The sequence below is a fragment of the Macaca nemestrina genome, chromosome 7 (genome assembly GCF_043159975.1).
Source record: "Macaca nemestrina isolate mMacNem1 chromosome 7, mMacNem.hap1, whole genome shotgun sequence".
NCBI lineage: Eukaryota > Metazoa > Chordata > Mammalia > Primates > Cercopithecidae > Macaca > Macaca nemestrina.
This window is the reverse complement of record NC_092131.1, coordinates 168,765,431-168,782,092: the sequence shown is the minus strand read 5'-3', so window position 1 is coordinate 168,782,092 and position 16,662 is coordinate 168,765,431. Positions and strand designations below refer to the sequence as shown.

Here is a 16,662-nt window from a genome sequence, read left to right as displayed (position 1 = left end):
GGAGGGTGAGGGAATTAAGAAAGTGAAAATACAGAAGAGGAAAAATGATACAGCAGAGGATTTAGATAGTGGCAGTTGCCGAAAGGAAACAAAACAAGGGCATGAGACTTATAGGTTTAATCCTCCTGTCTTCTGGAGCATGGTGGGCATGTAGTGGCATGTAGGAGATAGAGGCTGGATCGTCATTCTGTTTGACCTAGACATTCTTTTTTATCTTAGCTACCAGAGTGCCTGTTTACAAGTTCAAGGCTTGCTGCCCAACATTTTGGGTGAACAGAGTTCACTAAGAATGTTCAGTATTATGCACATATGGTGGGCTGGCCCTGTGGTGAGGTTCTAGGGGGACCACGGTGGGCACTGTGCACTGAGAAACTGGCCTACATCAGGCTGTTGTTCCCGTTGGGCCAGGGATTATTGCTGTCACATGCAGGCAGGGCAGAAAGGCTCATTTCGTATTGGTCCATATGCATCTTCAAGGTGAAGGGTTGGGATGCAATCCTAACTATGTTCAGATTCTGAAAAACATGGCTCCACATTCCAGTTCTTCCTGATCGGCAGCTGAACTGTTTTCTTTCAGGAAGTTCTCTTCCCATTTCTACGTCCACATTGCTCCTCATGCTCTGCTATTTCTAACAGTCAAGGAATGGAGAAGGGAAACAGATACCTAAAGAAATAGCATAGAAGTCAAGTGCAACACGTGTTAAGTTTATTAATGCATTTGTCATCTGTTGAACCCATAGTAAAAAAGAAAAAAACATCCACCTTTTAACTCTGAGATCTCTCCTCATCTGTATTGTCCTCCTGCCTACTTGAGTTATTAATGCTGTCTTGATAACTTATCTGCTTGAGGCAATACCAAACCCCTATTCTTATTTAAAAGCAATCTGCACCTCAGTGGTGGGAATCTTCACAGAGAATTTATTCAGTGTGTAAAGTAGCACCGTAGGTCTGCTGTTCATTTGTCATTTACTTGCTCACAGCAGGCCAGTGGCCCCAGGTGAATTATGAACAGGTATTATTCATACACGAGGCACCTCTGCCACGCTTAGTACTTTGCTCTTTAGACCTAATAGCTGCTATTTTGGTCTCGATTAGCAGTATTTTTTTCTTCCTCCACAGACTCCTGAACTTAATAATTAGATCACAACCTTGCCTTTTTTTTTTTTTTCTGTCATTAGAACATCTCTTTTCTAGGTGTTGTTTTTACATGGAAAAAGAAATAAAATGGTATATTGTGTTTGTGTTAGAACTTGACTTTTAAGAACCCAAGTCATGGCCGGGCACAGTGGCTGACGCCTATAATCCCAGCACTTGGGAGGCCGAGGCAGGCAGATCACGAGGTCAGAAGATCGAGACCATCCTGGCTAACACAGTGAAACCCCGTCTCTACTAAAACTAAAAAAAAATTAGGGGAGCATGGTAGCACATGCCTGTAGTTCCAGCTACTTGGGAGGCTGAGGCAGGAGAATCACTTGAACCCAGGAGGTAGGGGTTGCAGTGAGCCAAGATTGCATCACTGCACCCCAGCCTGAGCAACACAGTGAGACTCCATCTCAAAAAAAAAAAAAAAAAAAAAAAGAAAGAAAGAAAAAAAAACCCCAAGTCATGTTACATCTATCATGTTGATTCTTCATGGATATTTTAAAACCAGGAGGTAAAACCTAAGTCATGGTTATGACCTTTTGTGTTGTATTTTGAAGTTATGTGCATGCTCATAATTCACAAATCATACTACTTTTTTGGATAGTGATTCAAGAGATCTGGCTTTCCTCTCCCTCTAACTTACTGAAAAATATGATGCAAAATGACCTCTCAGGCCTGAGTTTTGCTACCTGTCACACGAGGACCTGTTTTATGAAGGAAATGCCTACAGTTTTTTTAGAAATTAAGATTTTCAGACATTTACATAAGCAGCTTTATGTTCCTTATTTTTTTAACTTTTAAGTTCAGGAGTACACTTGAAGGTTTGTTACATAGTTAAACTCATGTCACAGGGGTTTATTGTACAGATCATTCATCATCCAGGTATTAAGCCCAGTGCCCAATAGTTATTTTTTCTGCTCCTCTCCCTCCTCCCACCTTTCACCCTCAAGTAGACTCATGTCTGTTGTTTCCTTCTTTGTGCTCATAAGCTCTCATCATTTAGCTCCCACTTTTAAGTGAGAACATCAAGAATGTGATTTTCTGTTCCTGCATTAGTTTACTGAGGATAATAGCCTCCAGCACCATCCATGTTCCCACAAAAGACATAGCATCGCTCATTTTTTATGGCAACATAGTATTCCATGGTGTATGTGTACCACATTTTCTTCATCCAATCTACCATTGGTGGGCATTTAGGTTGACTGCATATCTTTACTATTGTGAATAGTGCTACAATGAATAGTCATGTGGAATAGAATATTCTAGAATGATTTCTATTCCTCTAGGTATATACCCAGTAATGGGATTGCTGGGTCAAATGGTGGTTCTGCTTTTAGCTTAGGCATCACCACACTGCTTTCCACAACAGTTGAACTAATTTATACTCCCACCAACAGTGTATAAGTATTCCTTTTTCTCTGCAACCTCACCAGCATCTGTTGTTTTTTAACTTTTTAATAGTGGCCACTCTGACTGAGATGGTGAGATGGTACCTCATTTGCCTCATTCCTTAAAGTTTCATTCTTTTTAAATAATGACCAAACTCTGTGAACTGAAACATTTTGAACCACTTGCAAACAAAAAACTTTTTTATTCTTAACTTCCTGACATAGAGCAAATAGTTGATTTTTAAATAATGTATTAACAAAACACTATTGGGAATTTGTTTTTCTTCATCTAAATTATTTCAGGGAATAATTACAAAGTGTTCCTAACTCAGTCATTCCAGGATTTTGCTGCTTTCTCTATAAGAATGCCTTCAAATCACTTTTCTTCCATTTAATTGAGCTTTATCCAAAGCTTTTAGAGGATGAGAACAATTGGTACAAGAAAGCTGTTTGTAAGCCTCTCTCAAACAGCTGCCTTTGGGCCACTGAGCAGTTGACAAAATTAAACTCTTGACCTAATGATCTGTTTCTTCTTGGAGCATTTTCATCAAGGATTTTTGCTTTAAGCCCTACTTTAGTACTTCACTGTACATCCCAAGGTATTTCCACTTCAAAATAGAACAGAATATCATCTCTTTGGGGTGATTCAGGTGCACTGCTGCCTAATAGCACTGAGGGTGGAATAATTGATCTCAGCCTCACCTCTTCAATTCCAAGAGTAGTCACTTCAGACTTGAAATTTGAATTATTACCCTAATAAGCCATGGCATTTAGGTTCAAACAATTTAACTTCTTTTACCTAAAGGTGAAGAGAGTTTTTAGAATTTAATACAAGCTGTGAAATGGAGTGAACAGAGGAAGGCTTAATATTATCCTTCAGAAACTTTTAAGTAAACAGCTGAAGAGTATTACTCTTTTGTTTAAAAAAAAAAGTCAAGAAAGATGAGAACTTTTTGATGTTTATGAGAATTTTTACAACCTTCTCTGGTCAATTTTTGACTTGAAAAATGAGCCCTGTGGTTTTGCTCACTACTCAATTTCCTTGGCAAATTGTGTCAAGAATGCTTCTCCATAAAGATAAGGCTGGCCAGTATCCATGGGGCTTGGCACAGAGCTCTCTTGGAAGGGTGGTGGCTCTCAATCTTGAATGAACATATCCATCAGTTCCCATTTTTGTATTGGATGGGGCCAGAAACTGGCTTTTACTTTTTTAAAATAAACTCTCAACAATTCTTATGCAGGTGGTCTATAGCCTGTACTTTGAGAAATTGTTGACAGGGGTAATTTGCAGTCATTGACCTTATACACCTGTTTCGTCATTTGACTAATATCTTCAGTGACAAAGGAGCTAGCTGGTTAGCCAAGTTAGGTGTGCTGGTGTCATCACAAAATAAAGCAAAGCTATGATCTCGACTTCATTAGCATCACATTCAAACTTACCCACATTCTGTCATAGGTTTCCAGTTGCTATAGTAATAGATAGACTTGCTTCCTTTCCAAAATATACAAGTTTAATAGGCAGCCAAACATGGCTTTCATCTGTCTAGTTCACTAAGAACATAAGGATGAATGCCACAGGAGAGCAAATGGCTAATTTGAAGCATTTGTCTTCATAGGGTCTGACAGACCTTGCTTAGGTTGCTGTGAGCAAGGACTTTGCTTTTTGAGGTGTGACATTGCTCCATCAGTTTCTATCAATGCATTCATTCTGCCTAGTGCTGCCAAGTGAACTCAACCATTATGTATTGGAGATAACTCTTAGTTATCCAGGAGGGAAAAAGAAAGGCCATAATTTGTCATGCAACACCCCTTCCCTGTCTTCATTGTTGATGGAGAACCTCAGTAACCCTGGTTGATTACTCAGCAGAGCAGAGGAAGGGAGCTCAAGATGAAAGCCCAGTCATGTGAACTTGGATGGTTGGACAGATGTAGCATTAGATGTGGTACTTCCTGGCCAGTCCCCCCCAGATACTGAGTGATGGGTTGGATTCAAGTAGGAGGAGACCGAGTCTCCTAATGCTTTCCCTGTGTTTATCAGACACAGCTCATGCCCTGGGTGAAAGATGTCAATGACTTCAACCAGGAAAGATTTGGGGAGAAGGAGATCCAATAGATCACCACAGTTCAATGAACACTTTCATTTTACCCAGCCTCCATACTTAAAATTCTTCCTGGTAAGGATGACATGATTGAAGAAGATATGGTCTGAGGAGGGGATCGGTCTTTCTATTACCATTCTATTCAAACACTGCTAAGTGAACATTTTATCTCCTGTAGCCTCTGCCGCATGCCCAACGTATATATTTTTAAGTGTCTGTGATGAGTGTTATGTGCTTTCTTGCACTGGGGATGTATAGTACAAATCCTTGAAGATGTGAACATCTAGTGGTGGTAGTTCAGCTCAGATAGTATGAGACAGTTGGAGGGGATGGGGTCTAGTTCTCTGTGGAGAAATAAGAGAACTTTTTCCATTTTGGAGAAAAATATTTAGAACATTTATTTCCACAGAGGTTTTTGAAAACTGCACATTTTTGAATATCTGTCCATGTACTGTTGCTAATTATTTTTTAAACCTAGAATTTGGTTTCTAGAGAGATTCTTATTTCTCTCAAAGCAAAAAAAAAAAAAAAAAAAAAAAAAAAAAAAAAAAAAAATGCCACGTAGGAGCAAAAAATAAAAACTACATGTCCACATTGGAATTTGGATTCAGTTTGAGAGTAGGAAGAAGGCATTGGGGAGAAAACTCAAAACCATTTGGCAGCCAAGCTGTTGTCCTTGCCTTTCGTTGCCCTGAGCTTTATATTCACTTCCCATCCTGGGTCCATGAACCTCACGCAGCTAATACTGCAGTCCAGGCGGGACCCCGTAGACTAGAGTGCTCCGAAGGTGATAAATGATGCTGATGCCGATTGCACCTAAGGAGACAGCCCCACCTCTGGCTACTCAGTGTCTCTGTTCTGTCTGTCAGCCTTCAGTTCCAGTTTGGCATTTCCTCAGCTCTCGTGGGCGCTTAACAATGCTTTTCTCAATCTTCCGCTTCCTGTTATGCAATGAAAAGGCCAAGAGACACAAATTCTCCCATCCCGCAGCTGCTAGATACCACTGCCTTGGTAATAGAGAAAAGCCTCTCCATGGTTTATAAATTCTGTAGCAACTATATCATCATTCCAGAGGGAGGAGAGTGTAAGTGGGATGGGAAAGGAATACATGGGAGAGGCAATCCTCGTTTGTGTTCTTCCCACCAGAACTACAGTGAAACTAAATTTGAGACAAAAACATGAACATTAGCTTGAGACTAGACCTTCCTTCTCCCCTCTCCCCTCAACCTTCACCCCATCTCTCTGTGTTTCTGCCGCTCTTACCTCATCTTAGCTGTACCATCGTGTACCCTGCCTTCCTCCCCCAACCGATGCTTACATCCCTAACTTATTGATGGGACACTGTTGTTGATTTTTATCTTCTGTCTGACATTCTGCCTTGTCTCCCTCCTGGCCTCTGCTATTTTTCTGATATGCAAGCTCTTTGAAATAACATCTTCACGGTTTCTCATCACAGCATCCATTAAAAGCTAGAATGCCAGGGATTGTACGTCCTCATTAAGTTTCCACAGCTCACTGTAGTACCTGTGCTGCTCATTAAGTGGTGGTTTATTTATGGCTATATATTTTGATGACCATGGAGAGAGTCAGTGTTTCAGGTATTTCTGTCCATCAACAGTAGGTAGTAGTTGCTGCTCATCACCACAACTTGTTTTTCCAGGTGCAAGTGTTCCAACTTTTCACCTGTTGGCACCTTAGCTCTGTAACATGCCAACCATGTGCTGTCAGGCAGATGGAAAAACTGGCCTTCATTGAGAACTAAACCAACCATCCAACCTGCCACTTAACGCTTTTTCCCAGCAGACAGTTTTGCAAGCCAGCTGTCCAGCATTTTGTCTCTGATTCTTGGCTGCCCCCTCTTCCTAATTTTAAAGACATAAGCTTTATCACACTAATTTTCACCGGGTTCTTGGCAATATTCTTCCTAACTTCCAGAAACAACTTATGCTCGGCAGAATGTAGGTGTCCAGGGCACCACAGCATTGGTGCTGTGGTTGGGGTCATGTCAAGCAAAATAATAAAAATAAGAATCATGTAGATCTCCAGTTATTGGATTATTTATTTGAAAGAAACTCTTAATGAATGGAATTCCATTCAATCCATTTTAATGAACGGATATAGAGTGAGAATCCCTTATTCTCAGAGTTCCAAATTTGCTTGTTTGGTCTGGTTGTTTGAGTCTCTCTCAAGCAGGTGTCAGAGACCTCCTGTTTAACAATCACCTGAGACAGGCTTTTAATGTACACACCTGGAGAAGGGTTCGAGGAATATGAAATTTTGCCAGTCCTGTCCAGGAGTTTCTTGGGCTCGCCATGTTTCTGCATTAATCCTTCCAGAGCAAGCTTATACATATGTGTTTTAGCTCTTAGGAGAAATCTCTGAGCACCACCAAAAGAATAATTAGCTGGGCACTGTGGCACATGCTAGTAGTCCCAGCTGTTTAAGAGGCTGAGGCTGGAGTCTCTTGAGCCTAGGAATTGGAGTTCAGCTTAGGCAACAGAGAGAAACCTTGTCTCAGAATAAATGATGATGGTGATGATGATGATGATGATTATGATTGAGGCAGGCATTGTTCTCACTTGAGTTAATAAACATTCCCCCAAGAGAGGCTAGACTTTAATGAATCTGTTGATCAGTGTTAATTAATAGCTATATATCTGGGCCTTTGAGGAATAGGCAAAGAAACAGTGATTGTGGGTTTTTTGTTTGTTTGTTTGTTTGTTTTTTTAGCTCTTTATCACATTAGGTTGGCATTTCTCAGCAAGTCTTTTGTCAAAGGATATTTGTCCTGCAGTTTGGATTCCCTGCTTCTAGGCAGTGGTGATGCCTCCCTTACATGAGAAATGTTTCAGCAAGCGTTTTTCTTAAGTAATATTTATTTAAGCTTTCTAGAATGAGCTTTCTATTCTATTCAATAAATAAATTTGATAACCTTCTTCTATTTCCTTGTACATGATCAACTTATTCCATCATTTTCCTTCTGAATATTCCTTGTGGTGTTGGAATAAACCTCAGGCCAGCACGGTGCCTAGAAACAGCGATCATTCTGCTCATGGCTGCGAGTGCTTCTGCTCTACAAGTCTCCTGGTGCTGTGGTAGCGTTTTTCCGCCACTGTCAGTTCTCCTGGGGCAGCTCACTCATCCCTGGAATGAAGAAGCACCTAGAGAGAGTCTTTGTGCTGAAAGCATTGCATTTCTGTGGTTTATTCCTCAGACATCAGAAGGGGCTTTCTTTACTTCCTTCTTTTAAAAGATACTGACATCTTCCTCCTCACTTCCCCCCCCCAAAAAGAATATTTTCCAGCAATAAGTATAAATTTTCTGCATCTTACTGTGTGCATATAATTGCTTTTGTTAGCAGTGTCTAAGCAACATTACAGCTCAAATGTTGTCAATAGCTTCTGTAGTCTTCTTCAGAAAAACTTTCCATCTTTTACCATAATTTAAGAAAGGTTTATACGTTTTAACTTTATTTTATAATAACAGCTCTTAATACAAACAGGCAAGCTCTCTTTTCTCAAAATGTTTAAAATCTGAATATATACACATTTAAAATCACACATGTGGTCCATAGTTGAAACTTGCACCATCATGCCCAGAGTTCAATTGTGTTTCGGAAGAAAAAGCTTATATGGTGAGTCAGTCTCAGATTTTTAGAACTGCATAAAATGAAACTAATCCCACCTGCCTAAGTTGATAAAATATAGATTTTGTGAGCTCTTGAGCCCTGATAGTCCCAGTAACTTCAGTCCATAGTCTTTACATTCTCAAAGGTTATTCTAAAATAGAGAATGCTTTCTGAGAGATACACTCAGGAATAAAGTCCTTAACTTTCATTTAAGGCACAAGAGTTGGGACGTAGGTAGCCTAGTGGGATTATAATTCGACAACCTTGGGATAGGGATGGGAATGGGAACCCTATCTCCAGAGATACTGATGCAGTATGAGTCAAAAAAAGCTGGGTCTGAAATTTAGGGTTTAAATGTTCATCCCAGCGGTGTGATTGTGGGGAAGTGTTTCAGCCTTTCTGAATCTTTCTCACCTGCAAAATGGCTAAAACCTCTTCTCTAAAAACACTGGTGTAAGGGATAAATGATACAGTATTTATAAAGCATCTTAGTGCAATGCCTGGTACAATTATATAGTTTCGTGGACACATTTAAAATGTATATATGGATTATATTCTTCTTTCTCTACTTGCCCATATAAGTTTTACCAAGTTCCTTTGTATTTCAGTTGACTCACCTCTGATATGGTTATACAACTATTTATTATTTTTGTAGAAATCCAGAGACTAGCCAATAGCATCAGATTTAAACATTGCCCATGTAACTTTCTCCATGATAAACTATCAACAACTTTCCAGAGGTCGCAAAGGTAGGCTTAAAGAGCATTTAACTGCATAAATACATAAATAAAATCTGGTTAAGATGAGGTATAGATATTAATGACTGGCTTCACCTTCGAAGGATAAATACAATGCGAATAATTATGTGTTATTGATAATTGATTGGGAGTCTGTAAGTGAGCTCAGGTCTGCTGTAGGTTGATGAGATAATGTCTTTAAAGTGCTCCAAGGTTCTGAAATACAAACTACACATACCAGCTCCACCTATCCTGATGCTGTCCCATGAAAACGTGGTCTCATCCAGTTCCACTGTACCCCATGAGGTCTGGTTGACCTGGGACGTTTTCTAGACGCGATAGTGGTTTTCTGCCTAGGAGAGCTTGAGAAGTCTTCTCATCCATGTCTTTGAGTAGGACCATATCAAACCATCATAGGGAGATGGCAGTCAGCCCTGTTTGAGGTGGTGTGGTGTCATGGAGTAAATGCAATGCATATAGAAGCCAGGCCACTGGGGACTGGGTTCATCTCTACTTGCTACCAGCAGACATAATGCCCCTGGAGAAGTAGACTCTGTGTCCACACGATTTGAAATCTAGAGCCATGGCAATGAACAGCACTCATATTTATTCCCGAACGAGGCAGTCTCAGGTAGCATGAATAGAGCATAAAGGGGGAAACTGAGGGCCTGGTGCAGTGGTGTACTACTTTTTCTTTCGTTTGCTCACTCTCATTCCTTATTCATGATATCCTCGTATATGCGCTCTTTTTCTTTGAGGAATTGAGAGAAAAAGTAAAGGGAGGCAAGGACAGAGATTCTGTAAAGCCTGTAATTTTAAAATGCTACTTCAATTAATGAAATTTTAAACAGAAGGGAAGAATGCATACATACAATACAAAAAAAATGGGAAGAATAACTCCCCCGTTTGGATCATTCATTAAATGAAAATTTGAGATCTTACTGGGTGCAGGAACTCCTTCTTGCCCGTATATGAATAAATCCTCTTCACCCCTCAGGCCAAGCTCCTGCCTGGGTGTACTTGTCTAATCTCATCATCCCTGAGAAAGTTCCTGCACGACTTTATATGCCAGACCTCTCAATTTAGCATTGAATTTCCTTTTGTGTGTGTGTGTGTTGTTTTATAAAGTATCATGTACTGTAGATCTGTCTTTTCAAATAGGTAAAAAAAAAATTCTTTGAAGGACAGAAACCATGCCTTACTTTGTTTCTTTGTCCCCGGAGCAGCTGGTACAGGACTGACTGTGCATTGTTGCTTTCTCTAAGTACTGAATAGCCACATGGCTGATACGGGAAAGGACAGTGAGGTTAATTGGGCTGACTCTGGTTGCCCAGCCTCCACTAATTCTCCTTTTGTGGAGAGTACGCTTTAATTCCCCAGATTCCTCCTCTTCTCCCAGAGGAGCCTACCTCTGCTGACATCTGCAGAGATGTCTATACATCACCACAGAAATTTCTCCACTTGCCCGTCACCTTTCTGTTGGCCCAAATGAGAGGTCCCAGTGGGCCATCTGTCAAGTTTAAACGCTGTCTGCATGCTCTTTCTGACACTTGCCATGGCTTGTTCTTGCTGAGTCCTATCCTTTTTGCATTCTGTGCCATCCAGTAGAAACCTGCTCATCTCCCACTCTTGCTCTATCATCTCCCATATCCACTTAGTCACCAGGCCTCATCTCGCCTGACTTCTCAAGATTTTAAAAATCCATTCCCTTATCTCTATTCCTACTGCTGCTACTTTAATTTAGGCCATTGTCACCTCTTACCCAGTTGACTGCAAAACCTCCTAATTTATCTCTCTGCTTCAGCCTGGCCTTCTTTATCTCTCTTTTTTAAATTGGCCCATAAGAATTGTATATATTTATGGAGTACAGTATGATGTTTATTCATTTATACAATATGTAAGGATAAAATCATCTGTTGCCTCAAACCTTTATCATTTATTTGTGTTAGAAACATTCAAAATCTGCTTTTGTGGCTATTTTAAAATATACATTAAATTATTGTTAACCATAGTCACCCTAAGTGCTAGAGAACACTAGAATTTTATTCTTCCTAGCTAGCTGCAATTTTACATCCATTGACCAACCTCTTTCTCCCCACCCCTTCCCAGCTTCTAGTAACCACCATTCTACTCTCTACGTCTATGAGATCAACTTCTTTTAATTCCACATGTACATGAGAATATGCAGTATTTTTCTTTTTGTGCCTAGCTTATTTCACTTAACATAATGTCCTCCAGGCTCACCCATGTTGCCACGAATGACAGGATTTTAGTCTTTTTTATGGCTGCATAATACTCCATTGTACATATATAACACATTTTCTTTATCCATTGATTTGTTGATGAACACAAATTGATTCCATATCTTGGCTATGTTATGCAATAAGCATGGGAGTGCAGATCTCTCTTCAATATACTGATTTCATTTTCTGTTCAGTAGTGGGATTGCTGGATCATACGGTAGTTGTGTTTCAAGGACCCTCCATACTGTTTTGCATAATAACTGTACTAATTTACATTCCCACCAACAGTGTATAAGAGTTTTCTATGCATCCTCACCAGCATTTATTTTTTGTCATCTTGATAATAGGCATCTCAACTGGACTGCTATCATTGTGGTTTTGATTTGCATTTTCCTAATTAGTGATATGAGGGTTTTTCAAATACCTGTTGCCCACTTCTATGTCTTCTTTTGAGAAATGTTTATTCAGACCATGTGCTCATTTTGTAGTTGAGTTTCTTTTTGGGGGGGTTGGGAGGGGGCTGTTGAGTTGTGAGTTCCTTGTCTATTCTGGATATTAATTCCTTGTTGGATGAATAGTTTGCAAATATTTTCTCCCATCGTGCAGGCTGTCTCTTTACTCTGTTGATTGTTTCCTTTTCTGTGCAAAAGATTTTTTGATATAATCCTATTTATTTTTGTTTTGTTGCCTGTGCTTTTGAGATCTTTCTTACTCATAAAATCTTTGTCCACACCAATGTCCTGAACCATTTTTCGATGTTTTATTCCAACAGTTTTATAATTTCCAGTCTTGCATTTAAGTCTTTAATGCATTTTGAGTTGATTTTTGTATATGGTGTGTGGGGGGTATTGTTTCATTCTTCAGCATATGCACGTTCAGTTTTCTCAGCACCATTTGTTGAAGAGACTGTTCTTTCCCAGTGTATGCTCTTAATGCCTTTGTCAAAACTCAGTTTAGCCTTCTTAACACTGGACGTGCAATTCTTTCGAAGATGCAAATTTGATTATTTCATTTCCTACATAACTTGCCTAATGGCACCCTATCCTCTGAAAATGAAGCCCAAACTCCTCCTTGGCAAGAGTACTCAAGACCCAGTCTAATACCTACTTCTTCCTAAGCCTCACTTCTAACCTCCCCATGCTTACTCCCCTCCCTCTCTCTCCGTCCCTTTCCTCTCCCTTTCTGTCTTCCTCTCTCTCCCTTTCTACCCTTCTTTACCTCTCTTCCCTCTGTTTCCCTCCCTGTCTTCCATCCTTTTCTCTCCATCTCTCCCCTCCCTCCTCCCGCTCTTTCTTCCCCTCTATCTTGCTCTCTCCACTCCAGCCATCCTCAACTCCATATGCTTCCTCACATGTTTTCTTACCTCTGGGCCTTTGGTCTCATAGTTTGAAAATTATTCATTTGCTTCCCTGACATTCCACTAAATCACACAATCCTGTAAGACAGGGATTTTGCCTTATTCTTACGCAAATAAGAACTTCAAAAATACATTAGTGAACATATAAGTGAGTTAGTGGGTTTTGATTTCGTTGCTCTTTGTTGGATATGCTTGACATTTATTAAGTATTTACTGTATACATCAGATCCTATTTTAAGCTCTTTAAATATAAAACCTTAGTTTATTCTAAGAAGTAGGTACTATTATATCTCCATTATACAGATAAGGAAACAAAGGCATGTATAACAGAAACTAAGTTACCTGCATAAGGTCATTCAGCTAGTGAATAGTCAATCAGAGACTTGACTTCAGGTAGTCCTACACTAGAGTGTTCACTCTTCACCAGTATCTCCTATAGTGCCTTCAGAGCCATTGACACACCTACAAGGTGTATCACTGAGGTATGACTGTGTAGGAACCAGTTGGATTAACAGAAGTGAAAGGGGCTCATGACACTGGGAGAAGAAAGAAGTGTTGAATAACAGGCAGGAGACTTGAAGAGTCATTGCAGTCTGTCTACAGCCACAGCCATAATCAGCAACACACTCCTGGATGATAGTATTGAAGGACAGAGTCTGTTCAAGAAGACTTGAGTTGGGTGCTTACTATTCTATGTATTTGGGATACCAACAGTAGAATAAGGCACAGATTCTTTCAGAGGACCCACAGTCTAGTGAAACAGACAAACCTCAGTGCATCAAGAACTATATAAGCCAAAACAGACTGCGGTTAACAGTACAATGGAGAGGTGACCGTCTTCCTTTGTGTAATTAACTCCCCACCTCATTTCCCCGAGGGCTTGGCTAGTGCTTGCTAGTACAGTGCAAAGGGCCTATTGTGGATTGTCAGATAGTGAAATGCTAAATGACTACCAAACAGGGGCAGCAGATTCCTACTAGCCAGGATTCAATAAGCCCCAGAAAAATATGCTATTATGTAGATTTATGGAGCATGGAGGATATATAGACCTTACCTCCTACTATTTTCCACATAGTGAGGCTAAGTGAATCCTAGTTCCTGGCTTATTCAGGGCCCTGGCATCTCAAGGTTTCCTGTAGGACATTTGGAAATGTGGTGCTTCTCTAGGCTCAGGACAGGTCTTGGGGAGAGTGATGAGGAGCTATTTCAGAACAGATGTCAACAGAGCCCTTCTCTCCATGCTGAGAATCATCAAACATTTGCCTCATGCCTGTCAGGTAGAGTGACTGAGGCACAGGTTCCACAGCACAGACACAATGAGCTGGTCTCCTAGGGGACTCTCATGGCTGCAAACAAATTAGCTTTGATGGACCAGTGGCCTTTGCTCATTCTTCAGGAGGGGGGCCGTGGGAGTTCAGGCCAGTTTGGAGTTTAATTAAGGATGGCAGCTGGCATAGGTCAGATGGCTCTGTGCTCCATTCATGTCACAAGTTTTTAGTTGTTTTTTCTCCAGACATTCCAGTTGCTCTGCTCCCTCCCTTACCACTGCCCACACGTTGTTCTGTGTGCTATTGGAGTGGCGTGCTCTTATTCCCAAGTACAGAGAGTCCAGGCAGGGACCACACTCCAGAGGTACAGAAACTAAGCTGCCGGGAAACTTCGTAAGCCAGTGGCAGGTACAGTGCTCCCATTTGAGAGGCTTCCTCTTCATGTACACTGTTGTCCTGTTTAAACATACGCATTCAAACCAGTAATGAAATTGTGACCACCTGGGACTTTCAATACCCGGATTGAAAGGACAGCTATAATGATAGCATGGCTAGTGTCCCTATTATCTATTAGTGCTTCTCCTTCAAAATGGTTGATGGCAGAGACAAGGAGAGCTTCTGTCTCCTGTCTGAACAAACCAGATACAGGAAGGAAACCAAGCTGATTTAGAATGACATGATGTCGTGTAAGGGCAGAATCTCTAGCATTTGGAGCTATGAAGGTTTCTGTCTTAAAGAGAATAGACTGAATAGGTTTATTGTAAAAATGGGCACGAATGTTGTGACCATTTAACTAATTTGCCAAAAAACCAGCCATAACTGCAGACATTCTTCCATGGGAAATCTCCAAATCATTCATTCTAATGAATTGGAAGAGGAGGAAACAAGCAAACTATGGCTTTTATGCTTCCTATTCTAGGAACATGAAATTCAGGTAGGCAGAGTGATAGAAAAATCTCTCTAAAATCTCCTGAGATAGCATCACCTTTTGGAAGGCGAAGTTGGACAATATATGTTTATGGTAGAAGGTCTTAAGGAAATGCTTTATCATATAATTGTATGCTCCTTGTAATAATGCTGTGTGTACTGTACAAACATTTCCTGGACATGAAGCTCTGCCCTGCATCACCCGCCGCCTGCTTGCTCAAGTCCCATACAAATGAGTTAATTACCTGCTTTGGGAACAGACTTTGAAAACAAAGTGAACAACATAAAATAAAGGCGGTAGTCCTCCTCTGTTACAATCTCTTCTTAGTTAATTGTTTTAATAAAAAGGATTGGGCAAATTCCTGTATTGCCAGAATTCCAAGACTAGGTTTTTAGGATTTCTCAGCATAGAGACTTTGAGTAGAAAAGTATTTAAGTAGAAAAGTACTCACTCAAGGCCGGGTGCGGTGGCTCACGCCTGTAATCCCAGCACTTTGGGAGGCCGAGGCGGGTGGATCACGAGGTCAGGAGATCGAGATCATCCTGGCTAACATGATGAAACCCCATCTCTACCAAAAAATACAAAAAATTAACCGGGCGTTGGTAGCGGGCACCTGTGGTCCCAGCTACTCGGGAGGCTGAGGCAGGAAAATGGAGTGAACTCGGGAGGTGGAGCCTGCAGTGAGCCAAGATCCCGCCACTGCACTCCAGCCTGGGTGACAGAGCCAGACTCCGTCTCAGAAAAAAAAAAAAAAAAAAAAAGAAGTACTCACTCAAATCCTTAGTTGAAAACTACTTGAAAATGTACATTACCCAGAGCCAGCAGCCTTTGGAATAGGATTATCCATTCCTGGCTCACAACTTTAATAAAGGAAAATTGTAGGTAGGTCCAGCAGGCCGATTATCTTATTTTTTAGAATATTGCAGTTGGGAGAGGAGGAAGAATAAACAAACACTCGGAAATTAAAGGGAAGTTAAAGATGGTCAATTCCATTATTTTTATTTTAAAACTAAATGCTGAAGTTAGAGAGGTTGTCGGAGCCTTAGCAGCAGACTTGGTTTAGCTTTTAAAGTGGAGCTCCATGGAAACAGCTTTACCTGTTTCGAAGTGTTAGGCATGGCTGTCGGTGACTTCTGGCCCTCATTCCTCATTCCTGTTCTCACAGTGTTGATATTCTGCCAATATCATGTAGGAAACACAGGATTGGTACACAGGTGATCACAAGCTGTATTCTCAAGGAAAATGGTGTGTCATCGAAATGGGATTGTAAACTCCAGAAAGGCCGTGATTTAGCTTTGTATTTCTTTGTATCTTTTCCAATATCAAGCCCTGCATAAATGAAATACTTGAATATTTGCTGATCTAAAATGTTCTCACAGTGAAGAAAAACTTTAATATTTTTATTAGTGGCAGGAACAATGTAGGGTTAAGTGCATGGACTTTGGAGACAGACTGTCCGGATTTGTATCTGACTCAGCCAAATGTAACACTTGGGCAGGCGACCTAAACTCACTGTGCCTTCGTTTCCTTGGCGAGAAACTGGAATATTAATAGTCCCTATCTTATAAGGTGGTTGTGAAGATTAAATGAGTTAACATATGCAAAGCCCTTAGAACAGTACCTGGCATAAAGTACTCAATAAAGATTAGCTACTGTTAGTATGCAAAGAAGGCTATCTTTAACGGTTAAGAAATGTCCCGGAATAGGCATGAATGTCATGATGTTAACTGGTCACTGTTAACTGATTCTAATAAATTGGAATTATAGGGATCATCATTTCTTAAAGTTCTGGACATTTCTTTGATTATGCTGTATTTATATAGCTCTTAACCTCCTCCATGGCCTCTTTTTATACTATATCCAGGTTTTCT

The 16,662-nt window shown here is 40.5% G+C and overlaps 1 protein-coding gene across 26 annotated transcripts in view; it reads left to right on the top strand.

Moving 5' to 3' along the window:
• Positions 1 to 16,662, top strand: part of LOC105463656 (ryanodine receptor 3) — a 561,838-nt gene that overhangs the window by 180,499 nt on the left and 364,677 nt on the right. The gene's annotated exons all lie outside the window — the stretch shown is intronic.